This window comes from Orcinus orca, chromosome 2, assembly GCF_937001465.1.
Source record: "Orcinus orca chromosome 2, mOrcOrc1.1, whole genome shotgun sequence".
Classification (NCBI taxonomy): domain Eukaryota; kingdom Metazoa; phylum Chordata; class Mammalia; order Artiodactyla; family Delphinidae; genus Orcinus; species Orcinus orca.
In genome coordinates this window covers 18,295,414-18,319,548 of record NC_064560.1, presented here as the reverse complement: position 1 = coordinate 18,319,548, position 24,135 = coordinate 18,295,414, and the positions used below count along the sequence as shown (strand labels likewise).

The 24,135-nt window shown below is 48.6% G+C and overlaps 1 pseudogene; it reads right to left on the bottom strand.

The window, feature by feature from the left end:
- Nucleotides 1-15,128: 15,128 nt before the first annotated feature.
- LOC101285714 (ester hydrolase C11orf54 homolog) lies at nucleotides 15,129-23,573 on the bottom strand (annotated as a pseudogene).
- Between the last annotated feature and the right edge of the window lie 562 nt (nucleotides 23,574-24,135).

Below are 24,135 nucleotides of genomic sequence, written 5' to 3'. Positions count from 1 at the left end.
GCGCTGAGGCAAATAAAAGAATCAGCACAACCAACAGGCACTAGGAATAGACTCAGAGATACTCTAAGGTGCAGTTAACTAGACAGAAACTGTAAAATCACAATACCTGTCATGTTCATGGAGGTAAGCCAAACTTTAAAATTTTAGCAAAATATTATTTTAAAAAAATGACATTGCATACGTGAAAAAGAACTGCATCTGTCCGGATCCAGACAGAAAGTCAATCCCAGATAGGCTGTGCACTAAATGTGAAAGGTAAAACAATGAAACTTTTACAAGATAAATAACATAGAAGAATATTTTCCTGACCTTGCATTAACACTATTTTTGTTTTTAAACAAGATCAATACATTTGCCTACATTAAAATTAGGAACTTCTGTTCATGAAAAGACACTAGGGGGAGGATAGAAAGGCCAGCACAGACTGGGAAAAAATGCTTGCAGCCTGTCTAGCTGACAAAGCAGCTTCTATCTAGAATATTTAAAGATGTGCTGCCAATCCATAAGAAAAGGACAGATAACCCAGCAGAAAAATTGGCAAGAGAATGAACTTTACAAAAACAGAAATCCAGAGGGTTAATAAACATATGAGAGGACGCTCAATTGCTTTACTAATCAAGGAAATTAAAATTAAAATCACAATAATATACCACTACCCACCTACAGAATGTCTAAAATTTTAGAAACTGACTTCCAGGATGTGAGGCTACTGAAAAATTCATGCATTACTGGTGGCAGTAAATTAGAGCAATCACTTTAGGAAACTGATGGCTGTCTCCTAAAATTGAAAATACATATACATACCCTGTGACCCAGCAATTCTACTCCTACCTTTATACTCCCCACATATGCTCCTAGGAATTAACAGAGATGTGTCCGAATGTGCACAGTGGCATTGTTTCAAATAGCCCAAGATTGGAAAGAACCCAAGTGTCCATCAACAGCAGAATGGGTAGGTGGTGGTGTATTCGCGTATGAAATGCAAAGAGAGTTGTTTTCGCTGGAAGCCAAAATGACAACGTGGATGGAGGGGCTCAGGTAACCGCGAAGTGATGCGGAGGAGCAGACCCCGAGCTACAGAAGAGTGAACGTGCCCCCGGAGATGCCCCCAGACCTGCAGTCCTGTCTGCTTCCACCTCCCCCACCCCTTCTCCTTCTTGCAGTAAATGGGGCGTTTCTTTCCCCATCTGCCCCATGCTCTGGATCCCTCTCACTTTTTAAAAATATTTATTTATTTATTTTTGGCTACGTTGGGTCTTCGTTGCTGCGCATGGGATTCCTCTAGTTGCGGCAAGCAGGGGCTACTCTTCCTTGCGGTGCGCAGGCTTCTCATTGCGGTGGCTTCTCTTGTTGTGGAGCACGGGCTCTAGGCGCATGGGCTTCAGTAGTTGTGGCAAGTGGGCTTCAGTAGTCGTGGCTCCTGTGCTCTAGAGTGCAGGCTCAGTAGTTGTGGCACACGGGCTTAGTTGCTCCGCGGCATGTGGGATCTTCCTGGACCAGGGCGCGAACCCGTGTCCCCTGCATTGGCAGGCGGGTTCTTAACCACTGCGCCGCTAGGGAAGAACCACACCACACACACTTCTGAATCTTTAACTCTTCCTCCTGATGGAGCCCCCTCCTCTCCCAGTCTCCTTACCTCAGCAGCCCTGTGTCACTGTTGCCTCCCTGCTGAAGTGTATGCTCCCTGTGGGCAAGGCACCCATCTGCCTGGACCACCCCATGCGGCGGGGGTTCGGAGGGCCTGGCCACACCGAGGAGGCTCGGTGACCTGTGTCTGAGGGCTGCACTGTCCCACCGCTGCCTCGACTGGCAACGTGATGCTTCGCAGGGCCCTTCCTCTTCTCTGGGTTCCCCTCTCTTTGCCTGTGAATGAGCTCTCCTCCAGAGCTCCATGGCCCTCTGATCTTGGCACTGGGCCCTAGGACCTGTGACCTGGAGTGCTGTGAAGTGGATGGAGAGGGGAATAGTCTCCCCCACCTTGTTCCTCCACCTAGTTCTCAGAGGAGGTGCTGGGATGCGAAGCAGCAGGCAGGGGGGAGCCAGCTCAGTTAAACTGTGTGCCAGGGTCTGGGATAGGCTTCCCATATTTCCCCCTGTATTTTATTTATCTGTTTATTTATTTATCTATTTATTTATGCAGGTCAGGAAGTATATTAGTTTGCTGGGGCTGCCTTAACCAAATACAGAGACTGGGCAGCTTAAACAATAGAAATGTACTGTCTTTCTGTTCTGGAGGTGGGAAGTCTGAGATCAAGGTGCCAGTAGGGTTGGTTCCTCCTGAGGCTGTGAGGGAGAATCTGCTCCAGACCTCATTCCCTGGCTTGTGGACAGTCATCTTCATTCACTGTCCTCCCATCATCTTCCCTTTGTGTGTGTCTGTCTATGTGTCCAAATTTCCCTTTTTTATAAGAACATAGTCGTATGGGATTGGGACCCACCTAATGGTCTCATTTAAACTGGATTGCTTCTTTTTTTTAATTAATTTTTATTGGAGTATAGTTGCCTTACAATGTTGTCTTAGCTTCTACTGCAAAATGAATCAGCCATATATATACATAAATCCCCTCTGTTTTGGATTGCCTTCCCATTTGGGTAACCACAGTGCATTAGGTAGAGTTCCCTGTACTATACAGTAGGTTCTCATTAGTTGTCTATTTTATACATAGTATCAATAGTGTATATATGTCAATCCCAGTCTCCCAATTCCTCCCACCGCCCACTGTATTTTTTAAATATTTATTTAGTTATTTATTTATGGCCGTGCCATGCAGGCATGAGGGATCTCAGTGCCCCGACCAGGGATCCAACCCATGTCCCCTGCAGTGGAAGCACGGAATCTTAACCACTGGACTGCCAGGTAAGTCCCCCATCCTCTATTTTAAAAATAATTTAATTCTCAAATCAACCTCCTAAAGTGGTTTTTACAGGAGAGTGAACTGAGCTTTAGAAAAGGTGAGTCAGGTCCCCGCCTTCCCCTCACCCAGCTGCCTCCGCGGGACACGTGCCGGGACCAGCATCAGGCTCTGTCCCTCGTCTGAACCTGGCTTCTACTTCCTGAGGCTCTGAGGCCTTGAGCAGGTGGCTGAGCCTCTCTGAGCCTCCGTGTAAGTTAGGGAACTGGGTAGGACCCCCCCCCCCCCCGCTGGCTGGCGTCAACAGGCCCGGGGGAGCTGAGGGGCAGGGTTGGGGGCTGGGAGTTGGGGTGCATGGCAGTCTCTGCCATGTCCTGTGGCCAAGTTCGAGGGGAGCTGGAACAGGGAGGGCCTCCGGGGCAGGTGGGCTGGAGGGAGGTTCCCTCACCTGTGCTGGACCTCGGGGAAGATGGGAGTCCGGGGATCTGCAGTACCTTTCCTAACCCCTGAGTGGCCACCACAGGACATATAATGTAGGACATTCCTACAGGGCACTGGACACTCCAGAATCCCCCTCCTCTGACCCTCAGGTCCATTTCTATCACCTTTTCTAGTTCCACCTCAGGCCACACCTGTCTCTTGAGTTCAGAAGAGGCTGGAATCTTCCCAAGGTCTCTGTCACCTGTCTCTCCTCTCACGGCCTCTCAGCTGTCATCTCTTTACCGACTGTTGCTGTCACCTCCTTACCGTCTCCTTCCTTCTTATCTCCTCACGCTGTCCTCTCAGCCGCTACAGATCAAAATCCTGCTCAGTCTTCAAAGCCGTCTCTGCTGATCTCTTCAATCCGAGCTGAAAGCTGAAAGCCGAAAACTCTTTGTTGGAAATCCTCCGATGCCCCTTTTCGCGGTGCGGGAGCCATCTGTGTTCTGTCATTCTGTGGGTTTCTCTGTTTGCACACAGTTGACGGGGAACTCCTTGAGGGCTTTGTCCGTGTCGCCCCTCAGCCTGGCCTCCGACCTGCCTGAGAGAGCAGCACATGAGCGACCGCAGAGCTGGTCCTTCTTTCCATGTCTGGATGCCCCTCCACTGCCGAGCAGCCTTCAACTGCATTGAAGCATCCCGTCCTGCCCTTTGCTGCTTCCTCTCAATGTTTCTACTAATCACTCCCCTCTTTTCTTCTCACGGCCCAGTGCCCCTCACACAGAGCCGGGGCTCCGGCCAGGAGGCTGCGGAGGTGGCCAAATGCCATCCTGGCAGCTTCCAAGCTTCTTCCACTGCCCTGCAGTTCCCCAGGCCTGCAGGTGGGCACCTGGAGCCCGTTCAGACTTCTCATCTGGAAGGTGTTCACTCTTACCAGTGGGGCGCCCCAAGCTGCTTTCTCTCCTGTGCTTTAGAGAAGACCTTGCCGACCTTCTCTCTTCTGTTTGGTCCTTCATTTCTCCAGGCAGAAGGTACCATCTGGAGGGGACAAGGACACATCTTGGTCTCTGGGAAGCTGCACAGGAGGCGGAGCCCAGAACGCTGACCTCTCTGCTCAGGCTGCGGATATCAGCAGCTCGCTTCCTCACTGCCTCCAACCCGATGTTGAAAGAGAAATGCTCCACTAGAAAGAGTTGCCTTGAGGCTGAGTTATGGGAGCTTTCTGGCAGTGCCAGGCTGGCCTGTGGTCACTGCAGGCTCCTACAAGTAGTAAAAGTTGACTACTTTTACTAGTCAAGTACTTGACTACTTACTTACTAGACTACTTACTTACTACTTACTAGAGTAAGACAAGGAAGCATGTTTCTTATTCCAGGAGGGGATGGGAGGGTATCTAATGGCTGCAGGGCATTTGTGAAAATGTCTGGGTTCTCATCGCGGTTCATGGGGTTGGGGTCTGACTCCAAACATCTCCCAAGGCCTCGTCCCTGGTCCTGCTCTATTCAGGGTCTACCAGCATCTGTGAATCTTTGCTCCTTGACAGAAGGAGGAAGCCTAAACTCAGGGCATCAGCCTCTGTCCCAGGCCAGAGGTCACGACTTTAACAGTAACTATGGTTTTGCCGATCCTTCCTCAGGGTCTTCTCACAGGTTTGACCCTATTTACCCCACTGAACCCCAGGCCTGCCCGATTCTCCTTTATTTCACAAACCTTCTTGGCTCTGAACTTGGTTTCCCCAGTGAATGCTCATTTCAACTCAACAAACATTCCTTGAGCTTCCAAGAGAGCTGCAGTCTCTGCCTTCAAGGAACCTTTAACTTTGTAGTGAAAATAAGACACTTCCACAAAAATCAAAATGTAGGTTGTGGTGTTTCAGCAGATGGAGAAGCAAAGTACTACTGGAGCTGAGAGGAGGTTAGTTCCAAATGAGTACAGGGAAAAAGAGGAAGGCAGGTCTGGGAAGGCTTCTTGGAAGAGGTGTCATTGAGCTGGGCTTGAAGGCTTCAGGAAGTCCAGATGGGTGGAGGAGGACATTGGGCAAAGGGAGGGTGTGCTTGGGGAATCACTAGCATTCCACTATGGCTCAAGTACAAGTTGAGAGAGAAAGAGAGACACAGAGACACAGAGACAGAGAGAGATTATCAAAGGAAGGTTGAAATGATGTCATTGACGGTCTTCAGGTCAAGCTTAGAAGCTTAAACTTTTGTAGAAGAGGGGAAACCAGAGAAGAATTTTGAATCGAGAAATGCCCAAGACTCATTCTGGAAGCCATTCTTTTCCCCAATCAGTCAGCATATCTACATCCGTAACCTCTTTAAGAATTCATCCTTCTCTCTCCGTCTGTAGGGTCACCACAGCCTCTGTTCACGCCACCATCTTCTCTCATCTGGATTGATGCAGCACTGCCCTAACTAGTTTTCCAGTCTCCAGACTCCCCTCCACTGTGTCCACTGCTAATGTATTCCTCCCCCAGCAGCCAACTTGGTTATTGTCAAAGTGCAAATCCCACTGTGCCCATTTCCTGCTTTGTGACTTGGGATAAAGCCAACATTCCTTTCATAGGACCCACCTGTCCCTTCCTGCCTCTTGCCATTCCTGCTGCCTTACTAACTGATCTCTAATTCTGCAGTCCCTTTCTCCATGGGAATGCCCCCTCCACTCATCACCTGGCTTGACCCCATGGGTCTCTGGGTCAAGGTTCAGCTCCGATGCCCCTCTCCTGGGGACCCGGCTTTGTCTCCCACCTCCTCTGGCTTCAGGTCCCCAGCTTCCTGTTGTTTTAACACTTATCGCGCAGCATTGAAATGGCCTGTTGATCTATTATTTTGCCCTGGTCTCTGATTTTTGATCGGATCTGTGTTCCCACAGAGCAGGTGCTTGGGACTCAAAAAAAAAAAAAAAAAGAAAAGTGTTCTCAGAAGGATGAGTAAGTGTTCACTTCCTCCCTAGACTGGCCTTTCCTGCCCACAAGCCCCACGCCCTCTGGACAAATTATTTGCTCTTGTTTCTTCTTCTCTTCTTCTTTTCCTTGTCTTTCTGTCCAAAGAGGTAACTATAGTGCAGTAGGAAGAGGACACATACAGTTGTTTACAAATAACACCTCTGTGAAAATTCTGGAGTGAAAGGCCCAACGGTTAGCAGTGGTGGCCTCTGAGGAGTAGGGCAGGAGATGATAGTGTATTCTTTCCATTTTCTCTGATTTCTTAAATTGACTGTATTTTGTAATGGGGAAATACTCTTTTTTCCCTTTTTTTTTTTTTTTTTTTAGTTAGAAAGACTGAAAGAGCTTGGTTTCAGGCAACTGTCTAAAACAAGAAAAGCAGAAAAAAACATATATTTATAAAATCTCTCTCGAAGGACATATAATAAATGGACAATGTCAATCACCTTCTTGGAGGGGAGCTAGGAGGCCAGGGCCTGGGGAGACAAACTTTTCACCGTATCCCTAAGTAACTTTTGGATGTTGAACCACGTGCAAAAAATAGTGTGATTACAAAGAACTGAGTTTGACTTTTAACCCTCAGGTAACCGAGGGAACCTCACTTTCCCCATCTGTGAAATGGAGAAAACAGATGAAACTTCACAGGGTGGCTGCAGGGAGTGGGTTGCATGGGCCGGGCTCTGGGGCGCCACCCAGAGGCGGGCTTGGGCCTCTGCCCTCCGATCCCCTAGTGCTACCTCCCTCTCACCCCTGCTTGTCCTCCAGATGAAGCTGTCAGGGCCGAACTGTGTCCGCCAACATGTCTCCCCGGGAGTTGCCTGCCTTGGCTCCCTGCCTGTTGGAAAACAGCTAATAGCATGGAGCAAAAGCCACCCTTGGAGGCTCTGGGCATCTCAAACAGCCAGACAGCTCTTTGTGTTTTCTCAGGTTCTCAGCCTGCCAGCTAGTTCCACACATCAGAAATATTTTGGGTCAGCACTGCAGTTTCAACCACACAGATGCATTTTGTTTCATGACTACTTCCTTATAATAGCTCTGGGAAAAACTGCGCTGGGCCCCGTCCCAAACCACGTTCCTGGCATGGCCAGCTACATTCAAGATGGTGTCTTTGGGTAGAATCATAAAAGAAATCGAGATCTCCTGCAACTCACTAGGATTTGGTCTGGAAAAAAGGACTGTTTGGGTTGAGTTTCTAAAGGGCTGTCATCACCACGACCTTCAAGCTGTTTGAGGCAGGAAGAGGAGCTTAATGTGCTATGTTTCTGCCTGTTCAGATATCCCTGCTTTTCTCTGCAGCCCAGTGGATGTTTTCCTCCTGTATGTGGGTATTTATTGAGTGTTGATGAGAAATGTGATGCTGAAGGAGGTGCTGTCTTTGTTGCCTGGGATAGGGCTGCCAGATTTGGCAAATAAAAATACAGAGCGCGGGTTAAATCAAAATTCCAGATAAACAATGAATCTTTTTTTAGTATGTCCTGTGCAATATTGGGGACACGCTTACATAAAGATTTTTCATTGTTGTAGTCTAAGGATGTCCCATGTAATATTTGCATACTTATACTAAAAATTACTCATTGTTGATCTGAAATTCAGATTTAACTGGGTGTCCTGTATTCTATCTGACAAGCTTGCCTGTGAAGGACACAGACGAATCCTCCTTAGCTCCACAGGGGAAACAAGAGGCCTCTTGTTCACAGGCTGGTCCTATTCTTAAAAGCAGCCCTCCAGGTGGGAGGGAGGCTCAAGAGGGAGGGGATATGGGGATGGATATATGTGTACATATAGCTGATTCACTTTGTTGTATAGCAGAAACTAACACACCATTGTAAAGCAATTATACTCCAATAAAGATGTGAAAATAAATAAATAAATAAAGCAGCCCTCCACCCTAGGCCACAGGCTCAGAACCCAAATGGGCCGGGCCCAGCGTGCTTGCTTGGTCCCCACGCCCTCCTGAGCACTTCTCCTCCCCCTGCCTGGGATCCATGTCCAGGATGGGATCCGTTCTCCTGGTTGCCATGACTCAGGCTCTCCCCAGATTTGTTCTGTCCTCTTTAGACAGATCCACCCATTGCCTTGGTGTGAGGATCCAGCTCGGGAGAGGAATCTAGTAGAAATGCTATCAGTCCAGAGGCCCGAGTTCCACTGAGACCCTGTATCTGAAGATGTGATTGGATTCCAGAGGCGGGTGTAGATGTGTATCCGTGCTGAATTCCACCCAACACCATCTGCTGTGGGGCAGTGGGTGACTGGGGTGCCTTTCCTGCTGTTTCATTCTGGTCCAGTAGGTGAATCGCCAGTAGAGTCTGGGCCGGAGTCCTCAGAGGGAGCTGTGTCACCTGAGAAAATAGGATTCAAACTCACTTCTGAGTCACTTCATGATGCCAGATGCCCTGCTAGCTCCCAGAGACCTATACCCAATTGTGACTTTCTGCACAATTGTGACTTGGACTGCTTTCTGGCATGGCCCTGACCTTCCTTCCAATGAGAGGCCATGTGAAAGGGGCCATCAAGCCCTGCTGGTCAGCACATGTCGTGCAAGATGCTGCTTGTGGCTTAGTGAGGCCTGACAGGACACTCCACATCGTGTTAGCCAGAGGCCATGAAATACCACATCTGTGCTGGCTGCTGGGGCTGCTGAATGAGGTACCACACCGTGTATTGTCTCTCGGTTCTGGAGGCTGGAAGTCCAACTCCGGGTGCCAGAAGGGCCAGGCTTCCTCTGACACCAGCTGGGAGGCCTTCCCGGATTCTGGTGGTTGCTGGCCATCCTCGGTGTTCCTTGGCCTGCAGACCCATCACTCCAACCCTCCCCCTTCACTTGGTCCTCTCCCTGTGTCCTGTCACCAGATGCTGCCCATGACGTGTATTTTAACACAAACTGCTAGTTGCTGATGGAAAAGTTGACACCAAAAATCTGGATTTGGGTAGGTAACAGTGACCAGTGTGCCAGCTTTGCTAAGTGCAGGTGACTGTCTTGTCACACACACGAGTGTAAATGAATTCGTTGTACCCTTTTCTGAGAGTAAACACAGAGAAAGGTGGGGGACACGGGATGGGGCACTCGAGGTCGCAGGTGAGAGAGGACACCTCTATCTGGGGCGGGATGAGGGGAACCGAGCCCCTCAGCACCTGGGGGTGCTCCACGGGCAGAGTGGACCTTGGACCCTGTGGGCGCAGCCCCGACAGTGACGCCGATGCTCAGAGCAGTGCCCTCACTCCTCGGCCTCTGCACCACCCTCAGTCCAGCCTCTCAAGGTCCCCTTCTTCTCTGGCACTTTCCTCGGGCAACAGAAAGGTTTTTCATGGGATATTTTGGAGTTTTTTTTAATCATCTGTACACGTTTTGGCTAAGGAGGTGTTTTCTGTGACTCCCAGCCATGCCTACTTCCATCTGGTTTCTCGTGGTTTCCGGGACAGTCTTCGCCCCTGACCCCGAGGCAATCAGAGCTCTGATTTTCAGGAATATTTTTCACCTGCACGATTCTGCACCCCTTAGAGGCTCTGCTGAGGAGAGTTCTACAAATGCCGTCCTCATTCATTTTTGTTTATACAGCACAGCAGGAGGCATCTGTCCACATCCTTGTTCCAAGGCAACACCGTAGCTAAAATTTCACTCCTTAGTTTACCCCCAATTTTGAATTTCTTGGTTGAGGACCATCACTTTCTTAATTTAAAAAAAATCTTCCACCACTGACACATAGCATTTGGCTTTTTTAAGGGCTATTTTCGACAAAGCTACTAATCGATTTAAGTTTACTTAAAAACGAGAAAAACGATTTAAGTACTATATATACACAAGCTAAAGGTTCTATCCCTGATGAGTTGGAACAATAAGAATGCGCTGAGTTTCAGCTGCTGGGAGGTCAGCAAGGTGGGGTCCCTGGGAGTCCCAAGGTTCTGGGTCCACACTGGGTGAGATGCACCCACACGAGCCTATGAGGCACACATTGCTGTCTGTGTGCTGGAGAGGGGTGGCCAGAGCTCAGAGCCCAAGGAGCTTGTCCAAGGTCATTCAGCTACTATAGGGCAGAGCAAAACTCTGCACTTGGGTTCCCTCACAGCAGAGCTGATTAATCGCAGCCTCTGGCCGGGTGACCACCTGCCTCACGCCTCCCACTCAGGGGAGTCTGGAAGGGAACACCCTCCTATAGAGGGTGGGGAGCAGGGTGGGGAGGGAGTTAAGAAGACACACCTTTAACTCTATTTATAGTTTGTGGATTATTCAACTTTGATCCAGGGCCAATTTATTACCTTGGTAATTCTTAAAAAGCAAGAAAATTTTAAAATCGATTGATCCATCCATACAAATAAATATTTGAAGCCTAAGAGAAAATGAAAGAAATGGAGGCTTAGCAAAACTGCATTATTCCACGTCATTGACTTTTATAATCTTTTTTTTTTTTGGCTGCATTGGGTCTTCGTTGCTGCGCGCGGGCTTTCTCTGGTTGCGGCGAGCTGGGGTTACTCTTCGTTGCGGTGTGCGGGCTTCTCATTGCAGTGGCTTCTCTTGTTGCGGAGCACGGGCTCTAGGCACGTGGGCTTCAGTAGCTGCGGCACGTGGGCCCAGTAGTTGTGGCTCCCAGGTTCTAGAGCGCAGGCTCAATAGTTGTGGCTCATGGGCTTAGTTGCTCTGTGACATGTGGGATCTTCCTGTATCCGGGCTCAAACCCGTGTTCCCTGCATTGGCAGGCGGATTCTTAACCACTGCGCCACCCGGGAAGTCCTATAACCTTTTGAGAATAGTTGTAAATCAATGGATGTTGAGAGTCTGTGGTGTTGGCTTGGCTGCCATCATCTTGTTGGAACAGAATTCAGTTCTGGACACACTAGGAAGCCCCTTCGCGGGTGGAGACTTCGGGAGGCGGAGTGGGGGAGCTTGGGAGCCGCGGAGGAGAGCACAGCAACAGGGGTGCGGAGGGCAAAGCGGACAGATTCCAGCGCAGAGGATCGGGCCGACCGGAACTCACCAGCCGAGAGGCTTTTCTGCTCGCCCGCCGGGGCGGGCGGGACTGGGAGCTGAGGCTCCGGCTTTTGTCGGAGCGCCGGGAGAGGACTGAGGTTGGCGGCGTGAACACAGCCTGCAGGGCGTTAGTGCACCGCGGCTAGCCGGGAGAGAGTCCGGGGAAAAGTCTGGACCTGCCGAAGAGGCAAGAGACTTTTACGTCCCTCTTTGTTTCCTGGTGCACGAGGAGAGGGGATTAAGAACGCTGCTTGAGAGAGCTCCAGGGACGGGCGCGAGCCGCGGCTAAAAGTGCGGAGCCCAGAGACAGACATGAGACGCTAAGGCCGCTGCTGCCGCCACCGGGAGGCCTGTGTGCGAACACAGGTCACTAGCCACACGCCCTTCCGGGGAGCCTGTGCAGCCCGCCACTGCCAGGGTCCCGGGATCCAGGGACAACTCGCCCGGGAGATCGCACGGCGCGCCTCAGGCTGCAACGTCACGCCGGCCTCTGCCGCTGCAGGCCCACCCCACACTCCGTGACCCTCCTACCCCCCGGCCTGAGTGAGCCAGAGCCTCCGAATCAGCGGCTCCTTTAACCCCGTCCTGTCTGAGCAAAGAACAGACGCCCTCCGGCGACCTACATGCACAGGCGGGGCCAAATCCAAAGCTGAGCCCCTGGGAGCTGTGAGAACAAAGAAGAGAAAGGGAAATCTCTCCCAGCAGCCTCAGAAGCAGCGGATTAAAGCTCCACAATCAACTTGATATACCCTGCATCTGTGGAATACCTGAATAGTCAACGAATCATCCCAAATTAAGGAGCCCTGTGGATGAAAGGCTCTTGGTGCTGCAGCCAGGAGTCAGTGCTGTGCCTCTGAGGTGGGAGAGCCAACTTCAGGACACTGGTCCAGAAGAGGCCTCCCAGCTGCACATAATATCAAACAGCAAAAATCTCCGAGAGATCTCCATCTCAACGCCAGCACCCAGCTTCACTCAACGACCAGCAAGCTACAGTGCTGGACATCCTATGCCAAACAACTAGCAAGACACAAACACAACCCCACCCATTAGCAGAGAGGCTGCCCAAAATCATAATAAGTCTACAGACACCCCAAAACACACCACCAGACGTGGACCTGCCCACCAGAAAGACAAGATCCAGCCTCATCCACCAGAACACAGGCACTAGTACCCTCCACCAGGAAGCCGACACAACCCACTGAACCAACCTTAGCCACTGGGGACAGACACAAAAAACAACAGGAACTACGAACCTTCAGCCTGCAAAAAAGGAGACCACAAACACAGTAAGATAAGCAAAATGAAAAGACAGAGAATTCAGTTCTGGATTTTGTCTCCTGTGTATCACTGCTGACCTTACGAATTTTTGGGGGTGTATTTTGTAAATTTGCATACCCGAAGGATGGCAAGCCCCTTCAGAACACAAACTACGTTCACATTGCACCCTTATCATCTGTTCTCTGGGGCATCTTGGGTAAAGTGTGTAAACATTCTCATCCTGGGTCTGAGAACAATAGATCTTTTTTTTGCTCAGAAAACTAAACAACTGGAAAACAGTTAAGACATAAAAGTCACATGAGAAGTACATGGCTTAACTCAACAGTCAGTATTTACATAGTTAATATAAAGTGGACCATTAACATATAAATATATTTGGAGAATGAAAGAGGAAAAAATAGAAGTAGGTAGTTGCGTTAAGTTCAGAAAAATCCTGTGAAAACACTGGCTCTAAAGTTAATATGTACCAGAATCATCGACTAAAATGGTTCCAGCGTTGCCACTGGGAGTGGGGCTTAGGGTAGGGCTGCTGTTTTTCATTAGGAACCTATAATCCTTTATTGTCAGAGTTCTTAGTTGAGACGACAGAATCCACTCTAGCTTTTTTCTTAAGAAGACAGGAGTTTAAGGACTAGCTGGAGCTCCAGGAATCATGGGGAGATGTGAAGAGGCTGGGTTTCTACCATGGTTCCACACTGGGCTGCAGAAACGTCCACTGCCTGGACGCCCACTGCCCTGCTGAGAGCAGCAGCCTCCTCGCCACGAGGAGGCGAGGCTCCAGGTCAAAGGTGTGGGAGGTCAGCCGATGGGCAGAACCTACCTCCCACGGTCCAGAGTGGTGCTGAGAACCAGCAAGGCTAAAATACTGCTGGGAAGCCGGGTTTTTATGACATGGAACTGTTCAAACAAATTTTATTTTTTGAAGCCAAGCATACATATTACTTTGATGAAAATAAAAAAAACTAAGAAAGAGAAGGGCTTTGTGAGCTGGAAGTAGAGCCAGCTTCTAGGCTTGTCAAGTACTTTTAATAGGATGAGTTGGCATTTTCACATGGTAGGTGGAAAGTTATTTGAAGGTTGGATTTTAGCTCACTTCATCTTAAGGGATGCCGTGTGGCCCTCTTGCTGGCTGTAGTCAAGTACAGGGGAGGCCATGAGCCTGGTCCTTACCCAGGAAAGACATTTGCAAAGCCAGTGCCTCTCCCCCGGTTTTGTTCCGAGCTCCTGACCTCCCCCCTTCCCCAGGCCCCTTAAGATCGACATGTGAAACTTGATTATCCTAAAGCAGTCATCGAAAATCGCATTGTGTCAGGTCAGATGGCTGACTGAGCCTGGCCAGGGACAGGTGTCCATGGAGGAGGGAGGAAGTGGACACTCCAAGGGGCATATTTATAGCAGTTGGAGTTAAAAATACAACCAGCCTGGTCCCAAAGCCTGGGCTGGATGCGATGGGGTGGACCTCTGTGATGAGTGAGCCTCACAGTGCCGAGGAGCAGAGTGGGGTGGGGAGGAAGGCCCCTCGCCACAGAAAGCCCCAAGAGACGGCTCGCCCAGAGGTCTGTGATGCCATGAGGTGAGGTGACTCGTCACCGGCAACCCGACGTCTCTTCCCACGTCTGGCTTCCTCGCCAGCTGGAGCTTAGATCGTGGAACACAGAGGGGAGCTGCAGGAACGCATTGATGAAATCTGCAGGGCAGGGGAGGACTTTCCAAAGAGATTCATATTTAATCACGGTGTTTCCCCCCCAAGTTTTACTGAGATATAGTTGGCATATAACATTGTCTTAGTTTGAGGGGTACAGCATAATGATTTGCTATATGTATATATATGTATTGAGGAATGATCATGGTGGTAAGTTTTGGTAACAGCCATCACCTCACACAGTTACTCTTTATTCACAAGTTGACTGACCGGCAAGTTTGTCACTGATGTACATTGTGTTGTATCTATTGAAATGTGCTTCTGGAAAGAGATGGAACATTGGAGAAAACTGCCTTTGTGGTGAAAACATTGTTGCAAATTACAAAAACCACTTTTTTTTAATGAATGTAAAATTTTTATTCATTTCTTTTGGTACAAACTAGTGTTTATTTTAAAATAATATTTAGGAATTTATACTCACAGGACATGTTATAGTTAACATCCAAAGACAAAAAATATTTCGTGACAATTTATTATATACTTAGTACTAAAAAGCTCCTAAATCTGAACAGTGTTGGCATTACAAGACTAGAGAGTTGTTTTGGGCTAATGATTATTATAGAAAAACATTGAAGAAAATTTCAACCATTACAATCGGTAAAGGTATAATTTTATATTTCATGAAGGACAGTAGTCATATTTAGCAATAGTCTCATTTATAGAGTATACTAACCTCGAGGTTGTATTTTGATGCTGTTTCTTTTCAATTCTCTTCTTGCAAATAACCAACAAGGCAGAAACTGCTTCCAACTGACAGTCCAAACAAAGGAGGAATCATGGCTAACCGTCTGGTTGCTAATATTTGTTAAAGGCAAATTGCAGACTTCTGAGTATGCTTCAACATCACCAGAAGGAGTAAAGTTGCTCCCTCTGACCACCTTATTCCATGAAAAAAGTGTACTTTGACTTCTAAAATGGATTTCAAAAATTCAGTAGAAAGATTTAACTATCAACATTTCCAACACTGATTTTTCTAATACCCAGAAACATCCACTTAGCAGTTGTAAGACTAATTTGAAAAACTGAATACTATTATACAAATGTAAATTATTGCCATTAGCTAGTAGGAATAATCACTTGATTCTTAATCCTGTTTATATTTAATTATAAACATAAGACTGATTTTTAGAATAAAAAGAATGAAGAACATCTCCATCATGTGTCTTTGTTCCCAATAATCCCTTTCAGATAGATCTGTGAAGTAATACAGAGCACAGTGTCGACATACCTTTCATTTCAAAGGCCAAGAAAAATGGGCCTTAAGTAGTGAGATCACTTCTATTAGGCTTTATATTAGTATCAATTAATGAGTTAATCAGTCAAACGAGTATCAGTTGATTTAATCTCGCCCAAATGAATGGGTCTCTGTTGGTTGATCAATGCAATAGAGAAACTCTGCAGGTAAGAAGTATCCAAGATATTCCACTGTGTCTGGGGTGGTGTCATAATGGTAGTGCCCACCTTCTTCATGATGACTGAAACAATGAGTGTGCTCCAACCACAAATCAAACCCTGGGTCTCTGGAGATAAAAACTGGCAAACCAAAGGAGGCTTCATCTCAAAAATGTAACCATTTATTCAAGCCTTCATCAGAGTTCAATGGGCAGGAAGAAAATTCTGCTGGCATAATGTGAATCTTCACTTTTCTCTTCTGAATCATGAAAGTACCTACCATTCCTACAGGCTTATCTCAATAATGTTTTTCAAGAGTTTGTCTTGGGCTTCCCTGGTGGCGCAATGGTTGAGAGTCCGCCTGCCGATGCAGGGGACACGGGTTCATGCCCCGGTCCGGGAAGATCCCACATGTCGTGGAGCGGCTAGGCCCGTGAGCCATGGCCGTTGAGCCTGTGCTCCACAACGGGAGAGGCCACAACAGTGAGAAGCCTGTGTACCGAAAAAAAAAAAAGAGTCTGTCTCATACAAGTCACAAACTTAAGTTTTCCAGTTCTTCTTTTGGCTTTCACCTCAGTGACCTTTCCAGGTTGGCCTTCACTGGCAAAAAGATTAGCCAGTAATGCACACCCCAAATCATAATATTTCTCACTGTATTTCTCTAGTAGGCACCCTCCCTCTGCCGAGTTAACAGGAGCAAGGTAACTTCCATTCACAGGAGGTTTGTGTTCACTTCCTGTTTGAACAACTGGCATAAACTCAGAATTGAATCCAAGAGTCTGAAATGGGCCTGCTCCTGCTCCAAAAACAAAAGCTCCAGGAAGCTGGATTTCTTTTAAGATTTTATTTAGATCATAAACTTTTTTTTATTTATAAGAGGCAATAAGTAAGGCACACCTCCTACTTCTGCAATTCTAGTTTTCCCACAGATACCTTTTACGGGAAAGGTAAGTGGCTCCTTAGTCAAATCAGGGCAATCAACTACAGACACCTGGACATCAGCAAAGTTATCCGTTAGCACCTTCTGCTGAACTCCAAACTCCGGAACTCCATGCTGCAGCAGCCCTCCTTTCCACGTGCGGCCTCTCCCCTTCTGCGCAGGTCCTAAGCAGAGGCCCCACCCCACGCTTGGACGTCGCCCCGCCTAGGCCCCGCCCCACGCTCCAACGTCCCGGAAACGAAAGAAGGCTGCTGGGAGAGGCGGGGAGCGGGCCTCTTCCCGCTTGCAGGGACCCAGTGCAGAGCGGGTCCCGCGTGAGGCCAGGGACGCGGATGCAGACCTCTGGGGCCTGTCGCAGGCCTGGATTAACTGACACACATGGCAGAGAGACGCCAGCTCCCAGGTACTGCCCGCCACCGTCCACCATCTAGGGAATGCGGCCGGGGACCCCCTCACGCACTACCCTGGGAGCGGGACGGGGCTGAGAAGAGGAGAAACACGCAGGGATGAGGCCTGACCAGGGAACGCCTGGGGGACCCACATGTGAAATCTAAAAAAAGATGGGTTTTTTTTTTTTTTTTCAAGAGAGAGCTGGGAAGAAGCACACTAACAGGAGACCCGAGTGTGAGCGCACATGTGCCTCCTTCCCTGCCTCCTGCACACGCTGCTGGGTTGATTACTCACCGTGGCTGGGCCGTGGGGCGGGGAGGGGGGGGGGCGGTCAGGCTTTGCCCTGGGGAGTTGGGCAATTACAGTTCTGAGTGTTGAAAAAAATAGTCTCATTGCGCCCATGGGCACCTCTGGATGCTCAGAGGGAAAGGTGTCAGCAGGGTCCTCCTCGTCAAGCTGCCCAGAGACCCTGACTAAAGGGGAGAATAATGTGTATTGAACTCCCTGCGTTCTCTCCCCTTTACTCCTACCTACCTCTACTTCCCAGACCCCAAAGCAAAAATCAACACAAGAGTGACAACGGTGGGCAGCTTACAGATAGAGAGCTGTGAAAAAAATCCAAAGTAGATTTTCAAGTCCACCCTGTTTATGCGACTTTCCAAGTGGTTAAGTCAATGATTCCCAGCCCCGGTTTTAGGACACCCCCAAGTGTCTTTATTCCAAGGGCGATCGTGAAATTCCAAAAATAAAATGATTTTAAGTCCCTGCACTTTAAACTAAGCTCACACCTTGTACTTGTTACAAGCACACACTTTCAGAGGGAAAGAGATTGAGAAATCTAACAACAGTCTGATTCCAACAGACCGGCCACAGCAATCAAAATACCACTTTGTATTTGGGTAACGCTTTGCGGCTTTGAGAGCACTTTCTGATTCCTGGGTTAGTGACTAAACGTGTGAATTAATACAAAAGATGACTGTTCTAGCCTCCACATTGCACTAGAGGTAGGAACGGAGACGGGCCCTTCCTCTGGCACGAAGCTATCGCTATGTAGCTCATCTGTGAAGTTTCAGTCTGTCAGCGGCTGGTGGAGGTGCTGTTTGGAAAAAGCTGGTGGCCCAGGCCTGGGCGGCAGTGGCATTGCTTGGGCCAGGCAAACAGGGCTCTGCGGGGCCCGGGGTCATGGTCAAAGAGAAGGAAGGGCAGGCAGCTTCAGGCTGGCTTTCCCACTGGGCTGAGCAAGGCTGGAAGTTCTGGGGCAGCGGCGTGAGCCGCTGGCCAGGTTAGCAATGAGCTCATGAGCAGCAAAGCCCTGGCTGAAATCTGGGTCCATTTCTTCCAGAGCTTACTCCCCTGCCAGCCTGCAGAGCTGCCTCTCGGTTGAGTTCCTAGAACTGAGTTGTGTTCAGAGAAACTAGGGTCTGCTTATGTGGGGCTGCCTGCATCCTAACAGGTTGATGTTTATTTTAAAGCAACACCATGGAAAGTGAAGAACAGAGGGCAAACTTGGTTTTAAAGAAAATAAATATGAGACAAAAACTGAGAAACATTATGTGTCACGGAAACACAATTCGAAGAGGTTCAGGAGGCCTTCTGCTGAAGCAAGCAGAGCTTCCGCCTCCACTCCTACCTCTGGCCTCACCATGTTTAGCGCCGGTCCACCTGTTCACTCCCCCCTGAGGGGCTGACGTGCTATCTGCTTGTGGTTTTGATGCCTCGTGGGCAGGATGGCTCAGGGCCCCTCTCTGGACAGGGACAACTCATTGAGAAAATGGCCAAGGGCAGAGAAAGAGCTCCAAAGGCTGATAAGACCAGCCAGAAAGAATTAGGCTGTAATTAGTGGGATTGGGGTATCTGTCTCCAGAAATCTAGCCCAGCAGGTACACTGAGTGTTTAAATAATGAACTAAAGTTAAAAACATAAAAATGCACATTATATGTGTGTTGTGAATGACATTCACATGCACTGTGTACAACTGTACTGAATACAGTTTTCCAGTCCATACGTGAAACAATGTGGCAGATTAATAATTTTGGCAATCATATTAGCTGTAGATGACCAACACATAAACCCACACGCTACTGTAATTTCGCAGTTTATTTGTATTTTAGGGAGTCACAACTAACGCTGCATAAGTACATCAAGGTTCACTTTATCAATTCAGGGACTGACTGTTGTATTATTTTATATTTCACTCTGAAAGATAGAATTAAAACATCTTTAGGGTAGAAAAACATATTTCAGAAAAAACTTTATTTCCTCTTTAAATTGACCATACCTGGCTATATACTTTTTTTTTTTTTCGGTACACGGGCCTCTCACTGTTGTGGTCTCTCCCGTTGCGGAGCACAGGCTCCGGACGCGCAGGCTCAGCGGCCATGGCTCATGGGCCTAGCCGCTCCACGGCATGTGGGATCCTCCCAGACTGGGGCACGAACCCATGTCCCCTGCATCGGCAGGCGGACTCTCAACCACTGCGCCACCAGGGAAGCCCCTGGCTATATACTTTTTAACTTATTTCAGTATTTTTACCATGGGTAGTTAGGTCTAAGCAACAAAAAGGAATTGTCATTCCCCAGGATATAATATACATGATAGAAAATGACTGTCCTTCTGTATTCACACTGACACAGACAATTACAAAAGGGTCAGTCTGGGATCTACTTTATTTTCTGCAGTTGTCATAAAAAGCAAATGTCTATTTTCACTTGGGAAATGGGATACATTATAAAAATCAGGTCAAAAGATGTAGATAGTTGTCACTGTTTATATGTAGCTTTAAAGCCTGGAGAACGTTCTTAATGTTTTATTTCCCGTTCATTTAGTAGCTTCCATGACTAGGTTTGGGTGCAAGGAAATTTACTTCATAAAAAGTCATGCACCACATATTCTTAGTATACACTTTCAATCGTCAGGCATCGTCTCCAGATTTCGATTTCTCTAAAGTCCTGGCAGTTTGCTACACGTCAGTCAGTGATATTTGTTCATACTTTATATACTGTTTTATGATGATTCAGGCAGATTCGGGTTATAAGTATCTTTAGGAGAACTGCATCCTTTGTTTATTACAGAATATAGACAATGCTGCATGAATAATTTCTAGCCTAAATGGATGGCAACCGCATACTTCTACTTGCTGAGGCCAAACTTTCAGAATCATTTTTGATTCCTCTCACATTCTACATCCAAATCCACCAGACAGTGCTTTTGAGTCAACCTGTGGAATATATCCAGAATCTTCCCAGGGCTCACAGCTTCCCCTGCCATCCTGGAGTGAGGCCCCATATTCGGGCACCGTCCTCCTGTCTGGTCCTCCTGCTCCGGCCTTGGTCCTCTTTCAGTCTGTTTTCTGCCCAGCAGGCAGAGTGTCCCTTTTAGAGCATGAGTCAGATCTTGTCACTGTCCTGTCCCAGCCCTGCCATGGCCCACCTCACTCAGAGGGAGAGTCAAAGTCCCCAGGCCCACACTCCTTGCCCCCAGCTCCACACTCTGCACCAGCCACGCTGCCCTCTCCACCCTGCCTCCAGGCCTTTGCTCTCCCTTTCCGGATAGTCACTTGGCTGGTTCCTTCACCTCCTTCAAGTATCGATCTAAATCTCGCCTTCTTATTGAAGCCTGGTGTGAATACTCCCATTTAGGATGGGAAACCGTCCTGTCACAAACCCGTTCCCCCAAACAGTGCTGATCTCCCCATGCCACTCTCCTCCTCCTCTTTCCGTAGCCCTTATCTATCACCCTTAGCAAACCGTAGAACTTGCCTATTTATTACGGTTATTGTCTGTTTTCTCCCTAAACTGGAATGTATATTCTGGAAGGCAGGGATCTTTCTTTGTTCTGTTCACTGATGCATCCCCAACTTGATAAATACCTGTTTATTTCAAGCGTCCAGAGGCACTTGATAAACACCTGTTGGAGGCATCAGTGTGATGCCTCAATCTACCTAACGGAGCAGTATCACATGGTCGCTCTGGTGAAGGCCTGTGGGGCTGCAGCCCATCCTCCCTGCACTGGGCTATGGCTCAGTCACGTCTTACCTGGAGAAGGACCAGAGCCCAGCCTCCTTTGAGCTGAGTCTGCTGTCTTATAGATGGATTCATGGGTGCCTGTTTTTCTTTTCCTTTTTAGCACCTTTAATTATCCTGAAAAACAATTTGAGTGTGATGGTAAATTAAAACATGTTTCTAACACGAGTAATTTATTCTTATGTATGTGCTTTTCCAGGTTTGCGGGCAGGGCTGACCTCGTGAGCAGACCACTCATGTAGTCTTGTGCAGTTGGAAGGGTCTGAGGAAGGCCAGCTCGCCCCCAAATATCTTCCTTCTGGTGGCATGGTCCACCAGGAGGTTAATGGGCTGGAGGGACAGTTATTGAAGTTTGTGATGACTCCCACCTGGGGGAAGCAAGCCTTGATTGTTCACTTGGTTAGTGAAATCCTAAATGGTGAGAAATAGTATGGAAATGCCTTAGCGAATGAGTTAAAGCTGGAAGCATGAGAATGCATATTAGAGCAATGGCTTGTTGATGGCATGCCTGACGTTCACAGTGCAGTTTTCCTTTAATGCCCTTCAGAATGGAACTTCAGCGTCTGCATCGGTCAGGATGGGGCGGGAGGCTGCGTGGTGGTCCCTGGGTCAACCTGCCTGTGTTCCCTGAGGAGAGCTGACTGGCTGTCAGCTGAGGCTCAGTTCAGAGAAGGAACGCCTTAGAACAGCAGTCACCTACCAGACAAATAGCAAAAGCTCTGGGCACCTGGTGACAAAGATGAGCACAGCAGTTTTTGTTTGAAGGATTTTCCCGGATCTTTCTGATCTATCCCCCCGGAAGTTAATGCGAATGAATGCCGACCATTAGTCTGGACCAGCGGGTCTTCAGCCTTCCCCGGGAGCATTCGGGGCTGGCAGCTTTCCTACCAAACACATGAACCACTCCCACACAAATGAGGAAGGGAACAGCCTTGGGCCTTGAAGCCTACGGCTACTCAGACACGAGGCCTCGGAGACCGTGGGTGAGGAAAACAGGTCCCGCAGAATCTGTGACTGTAGTGCACAGACTGTCACCTTCTTTTCTCCCCACTGCAGTCAGGAAAGTGCAGGGTCTGGAAATGCACACAGTGAAAGAGGGGACACCCAGTTTGTACTGCGCACATCTGCGGTTTCCGAAGTGTAGGCTTGTCCACATGTGTAACTTCTGCTACAACGCAACGTCTTTCTGCTGCTTCTCCCTGCTTGCAGCCGGGAGGCCTGGCAGGGACCGCCACTGGGCCTTTATTAGGTGGGTCTCACCAGGGCGCACGGGCACGGCCTCTGTTCTGAAGTCGCTAAAGCATTAGCGCAGGCCGTGGGTCCAGCCCTCGGCCCATCGCAGGCCTGCCCGGCTCTCTTTCCAGAGGGCGGAAGTCCCTGTCCTGCTTCCCAGTGTCCACCAGGCCACAGGTTGTCTGATCCAGGAGCTTCCATCTCCAGACAGGCCTGGACCTGGGGGGCGGGACCGCGGCAGGATAAGGAGGAGCCTGGAAGGCTCAGGGCCTGGGGAGAGGTGGAGCCTGGGCTGGAAAGGGTGTGTCCTGGGTAGGGCCTGAACTCAGAGGGGCGTGGCCTCAACTTGGGCGGAGCCCGAGGTGGGGCAGGGTAGGCGGGACCTGAAGTCCCCACCCGGGTTGGGTGGGGCCTAGGAAGGGGTGGGGCCCTAGGTGGAGCCTGTATTGGGAGGGGCGGGGCCTTGGTGGGCGGGGTCACCCTCCCTCTGTAGGCTCAGGTCCCTCTAGGCAAAGATGCGAGTCTGATCTGGAGGGGTTTCCTTGTGGAGCGATTGCAGGAATGGTGATGTGCTTTAGCCTTCTTGTGTTTGTCCTGTTCCTACTCTACACCCAGGGATAAGCTAACTGGTTCAAACAACGGAGAAATGTGCCGCATCAGGGGCTCCAAGCGTTTTTCCCGGACCAGGCTCCTGGCCATTAGAGTAGATGAGACAGACACAGGCCCCTTAGGAATGTGCTGCCCTACAGGTGAGATGAACTGTGACCTTCCACGAATCAAAATGCTTTTCAATGGTTTTATGGTTTAAAATCACAAAAGAAATACAAGATTATTGCTTAAAAAAATCAAAATAATGCTGTTGTATATGGAGTAAAAAGTGAAATCCTTCTTTATATTTCTTGCCCTCCACTCCCACTGTCCACATGGGACACTGTTGTAAGCACTGTTGAAAGGTTTGGTGCACCTTTCTGGAGGTTTTCCTGTCCATTAAGTGTGAGTGCACACACAATCCACATTAAACATACACATGGTATTTTTTTTTCTTTTTCTTATGTACATAGGGCTGTAGCTTACATACTCAAAACAAAAACACTGCATCAGGAGGGTGTTCCTAGCAGTATATTTGATCCATCTCATTCTTTTCAACCAGGGCATACCATTCCACAGTATGGGTGCAATCATGAAAACTTTTGGTGGCTGTATTAGTTTCCTGGGGCTGCCATTAAAAAAAATTACCACAGTCTTGGTGGCTTAAAACCACAGAAGTTTGTTCTCTCACAATTCTGCAGTCTAGAAGTCCAAAATCAAGGTGTCAGCAAGACCATGCTCCCGCAGGGCTCTGGGGGAGGATCCTTTCTTACCTCTTCCAGTACTGGGGGCTCTAGGAAATCCTTGGTGTTCTTTGGCCTGCAGCTGCATCACTCCAGTCTCTGCCTCCATCTTCATATGGCCTTCTCTGTGCATCTTCTCTTTTTATAAGGACATTGAATTTGGGGCCCATCTTAACTAATTGCATCTGCAAAGACTCTGTTTCCAAATAAGGTCACATTCTGAGGTTCTGGGTGGACACGAATTTTGGGGGACCACTATTCAACTCACTATGGTAACCATAGGTCTTGATGGCTTCATTTTACTGCCCATTGTCTGTGTCCCAGTCCAAACCCAGATGGAAGAGTCATAAGGGCCCATTCCTGAAGAACTTCCCATTCATCCCATGAGCAGCAATGGACTGAGCACCTGCTATGGGCTAGGCACCTAGATTAGAATAAGCTGTGGGCAAGACCGAGCCTCCGGCCTCACACAGTGCACTTGCTCTGTGACAAGGGCTATGTCTGTCGTCAGAGAATCCCCATGCTTAACACAGTGCCTGGAGCTTAATAACTAAGTGTTCAATTAATGAATGAGTGAATGGATAAATGAGAGATACTGACAAACAAGCAGATAATAATAATACGTAGTGGTATGATACTGCGATAGGGGCGAAGTACAGGGCAGCCAGAAG